Here is a 5253-nt window from a genome sequence, read left to right on the forward strand (position 1 = left end):
CTACAATTGAACACAAAAATTAAACCAATCTTCTCCAAGCTACCAAAGCTATTTGGTGGATGAAAAACGTGGTAGGAGTGAAACTGGACGAGTTAAATAGAATGTACATTATATTCGAGAAGTATGTGGTGACTTTTGAAGTTTACAAATTGTAAACATTTTCTAGAAGAAGATGATGATGATAATAAGCTCAAGCTCAAACTCCAATTTTGAATCAATCTTTCAATTGAATTTTCTTCTTCTTATGTAAGTAATCTAATATTCCGGCCACCACAAGTGATATTATACCAATTCCTACAAGTTCCTTGTGCTGATTTAGCTTCTGATATAGTCCCTTGGACTTGTTTAGATTCTTGGGATCGAAGCTTAGCTCTAAGAGTTTCTTACGTGAAATTGTATATTCTTTAAAAAAGATATCATCATCCTGTTAAAATTAAAAATTAAATCGATATTATCAATATAATAAAAAGTTAACACAGTTGATCCGGTTAAGACATCGTAATCACTGAAAAAAACTCAAATGGCTCAGAATGCGAATTCAAGATTTAAATCTGATTTTGTGAGACTGAAATTTGAACTGTTCGATTTTATCTGATAAATGTAATTTACTAACTGTCCTAATGTATAATTTGTAACTGCGTTAAATTTCTATTTGTCCCAAAGGGAAAAAATGTATTTGATAAAAAAAAGGAAGGCTTTGGTCGTTACCTTTGCATACCGTTCAACATAGTGAAGAAATCTTTGATCCTCTACTAAAGCATAGTCCATGGGAAGCCTCGAAAAGGATGAACCCTTACTTAATAGTTCCCTGTTTCCTCGATTCAAAGAAAATAGTTAAGTGTTGCGGGGAATTTCAATTGTATACTTTCAAATGGACAAATAATTATAATCGTATAAATAAATATCTTACTTAAAATAGGAGTTATCAAACTTCAAAGGTTCATTTGTCCAGTTTCTTTCTTCAAACTTATTGCGATCTTCATGTGTCTCACCCTTAGGTGTCTCTTTCTTGTCAATTGAAGTGAATAAAAAAAAATTATGCATATAAGTAGCGATTCCTAGACATATCACTCAATTTTTTTAATAATTATGAGTATATCGTGCTTACAATTGGTACTTTTGGATGCATAGTTCTTATTAAAGCGTGGTCTCCACATAGAACTACAATGTCTTTGTCCTCACTTAGTCCCATGCCACAAAATTTTTTCCTTAAACTCCTTGCATCTGAAAATTTTCCATTAAAAAAAGAATTTTCATAATAATAGCGAGCCAAGATTATAAATACGTTGGATAATCATTGTTAACAAAAACCAATTTCAACTTTAACTGGGAAGACAACCCAAAGGGAGATACATTCATAAACGGGTGTAAAAATTAGAGACTTAACAACCAACATAAAGTATTACCTTCTTCACCATTTAGAAAGTGTGCTTGGACTCATGGACATTCAGTTGAATCCTAACAAAGAAAATATATACATTATACAAAAATTAGTAATATATAAAAATGAACTCATGAATAATTAATAACTTTCAAATCAAACAAAGCTACTACAATACATTCATATATTTTAATAATAAACTAAAGGTCAAGAGACCTCAACGAAATCCTAAAATGTGTGATTTATGATAAGAAAAGAATGTCACCCTCATTAAATGTGATTAAAGAAAACAAAATCAAAGATTCAATTGTCTTACTATGTTCATTCATAATTAACTACCTAAATGTTGAATTTTCATTATGTTCAATCAATCTATTTCACTAAATTTAAGCACTGTGGTGTACTTTATATATATATATATATATATATATATATATATATATATATATATATATATATATATATATATATATATATATATATATATATATATATATATATATATATATATATATATATATATATATATAAATTCACAATATTGCTTAGTTTTTCGAGAGTGTCTTATTATCTAAAATTTTTGTATGAACCAAAAATCTATATATACACATGAGTACACCTTTCTGCCGGGAACAAAGTCAAAATAGTTGAACCCTGAATGACCTCTATTGCAACAACACCAGCAAGTTGAAACGCAAATTATCCAATTGTAAGAGTTAATATAATCAAACTTAACGTGATTCAATCCACTGTAATATAATTAATTTTCGTAATCATCATAATACATTTAAACAATAGCAGATTGAAAACAAAAAACCTGGTAAAGGTCTGCGTATGAAACTTTTTTAAGTTTAAGTTTGTGCTTCACTATATATGTTTGGGGAAGAAATTAACCAATTTTAAAAACAAAACAAAAACAAAAAAGCTATAAAGTGTCAACATAAATAAAACCAAAGAAATGAGAAGAAATTAAATTGACCACAATATTGAATTGCTTTTTCCAATTCCTTGATTGCTTCGTGTTTAGTGTTGAATCTAATAGAACCATTGGGGGCTCCGGTTTTGCTTCTGGCATCGTACGTTGCAGCATCATTCCACCTGTGTGCAACATTAAGTAATCACAAACTTGTTTGGTTTTAAGCTAAATTTTAAAACCACCTTCATATATTAATCATCATCCAAACACGTTACAAGTATGAAAATTAACAGAGATGAGATGAACGAGTGCGCGTTTATCTATAGATTTAGATAATCGACCTACATTTTGGATCTAAAAAACAAAAATGAGCGAATATAAGTTCAATTTGGAATCATATTTGGACGAAATTAAAGCGTGAAGTTCTTAGGGAGTGACGTACGCTAGTTGAAGCATGAGAGGGGCGCATTTGTTGTTGGCGATGAAGGAACGAAGTTCACGTCGAGCTATCTCTATTTCCTTGAGATACTCTTCGTCAACTTCACCCATATTCTGCATCGAAGTTAGTTTGATGATACAGTGCAACGTATAAATAAACGATGGAGAGAGAACACAGTGATGCTGATGCTGACGATAATTGCAAGTAACGAATGGATTTCACCGCTCTGGTGCACGTAGAGGAAAAAGAATTGTTTTTCTGGAGAAGAAAAGAGAAATGAATTTATTGTCGTGTGTTTCCGTCGCAACCCAAGCACCGACGAGATTCACCAACATGAAACGCGTTTTAAAACTATTTTGTTTATCATTTTTTTTAAGCTTATTAAAACAATTATTGCGTAATTGTATTTTAAAACCCTTTTCAAATCTGGGTAAAATTTGCATCAAAATATTATTCTTCTTCTCAAAATAAAGAAGGAAAAAAAATACTTGATTGTAAAAGTTATTCTAAAAAAAAAAATTGTTAGATTGTGTAAAAATCACTTTATGTTATCATAAACGGGGAATGACAAAATTGATTATGGTCTTCGGGCTTTGTTTGTCATTCCGTCCAAAATTAGATGACTCAAGTTTAAATTTTCAATTCCTCAATTGATTTTAGTCCGACTTTCTTAACCCTTCAAATGGATATCAGACGGAATGGATTGATCTCCTATTTTTTTAATTAAAATTTAAAATATAAAATAATTAAAATTTTAATTTTTTTATTTTAATATGTACGTATGAATAGTATTGTAACATAAATAATTAACATGTATAAATTAAGTTTTAATTATAAGTTATAACTTGTAATAAAATAATTTAACATTTAAATGTAATTATTATTTAATTTATTTAATTAAAAGTATTAATTTATGAATTAAAAAATATTTATATGATTAAATATAATTTTAATTTATATATATATATATATATATATCATTTTATATATATATATATATATATATATATATATATATATATATATATATATATATATATATATATATATATATATAATGATAGGTTAACCTGATCATATCTAATAGCAAATCAATGGTAGGAGGAGTTAACTAATTTTGACTCCCATAACTCAAAGGAATGTCATGTAAATCTAAACTCTACATCATAAAACAAATATTAGGTAAACCAAACAAATAATAATGTAAAAGTTTAGTTAGTATTTTGTTCTTAATATTTATGGAGTTTATCAAATGCGATTCTTTAATTTTGTTTTTTCAATTCGATTTTCTATTTATTTTAAAATAATTTAATGTGATTTCTTATGTTAAATTATATTAACACTGTTTTAAATTTCAATATCTCACTGTTTTGATTTTTTTTTTCTTACTATTGTTGTTAATTATTTTCCTTCGACCTTCCATCACCACCTCTCTTCTTCATCACACATTCCACTCATTACCCCCTTTCTTTTCTTCTTTTAATAACAACTCAAAATAAAAAAGTTTAATTTTGAAAAACCCAACTTGTCGTGAGTTAAGCTCAAAATCCGGGATTTTATTGTTTCACTGAAAGGTGAAAAGAATCCGAAGAAAAAGAGGGGAAAAAAATAGAAGAATGAAAAAAAATGTAGGGCCTTGAGGTAGAAGGAATTAATAGGAATAAAAATAAATAAAAAATGTCGTGTGGATGGTAAATAAATCCTAAAAGGGGATGAAAAAGGGGAAAAAATGGTGAAAGGGGGAAAATGGTGATGGATGGAGGAGGAAGATGACCAAAATATGTCTTAAGCCTGGTAAATTAACAAAGAATAGTCAACAAGAGGTTAACAAAATACAGAATGTCAATGTGGTTCAATTGAAGCATTAATTATTAACTTCAAAATCTAATGATCAAAATAATGAGTTTAACATGGTCCAAGTAGAGAATACAAAATCAATCATACTAAATTGATTTATAAGGTAAAATTTACATTTATTTATATTGTGTAATTTGATTTTATTTTTAGTTGATGTCTCATATCCAATATACCCTTCATGCTTAGACATATACATCTCTCGTGCTGAGACATATACATCATCTTGAATAGAGACTATATATGACTGTATATTTGTGAGTAGTATGATAATGAGTGGATAATAAACCTATCAAACAACAAAATTCGCAAGGATAGTCTCTGATATAATTCTTATACCATGTTAAAAAAATAAATTTTAAACCTAAATCAACCTTTTAAATTAAGTTTATTAAATAAATTCAATTTTTATTTTACTTCTTATCATAATATTAAAATCTGACTAAAATTATTAACGCAACGTTCGTTATGGGAATGACATTATTTAACGTTATTTGAGAGAACGGATTTTCAAGTATGAGCGCGTTCGTTTTCAATGATTTCGTAGATATGTGAGAGCGTATTTGGGGGATAGATTAATTAATTCATCCCCTCAAAACAACAACGATGATACTACAGTGGAGTTAGACAAATGACAAAAATGCCCTTGTTGAGTCCACGGAG

The 5253-nt window shown here is 28.2% G+C and overlaps 1 pseudogene; it reads right to left on the reverse strand.

The window, feature by feature from the left end:
* Nucleotides 1-214: 214 nt before the first annotated feature.
* LOC114174611 (L-ascorbate peroxidase 3-like) lies at nt 215-2846 on the reverse strand (annotated as a pseudogene).
* Between the last annotated feature and the right edge of the window lie 2407 nt (nt 2847-5253).

This window comes from Vigna unguiculata, chromosome 2 (genome assembly GCF_037176805.1).
Source record: "Vigna unguiculata cultivar grain cowpea cultivar isolate G323 ecotype 2 chromosome 2, ASM3717680v1, whole genome shotgun sequence".
Classification (NCBI taxonomy): Eukaryota; Viridiplantae; Streptophyta; class Magnoliopsida; order Fabales; family Fabaceae; genus Vigna; species Vigna unguiculata.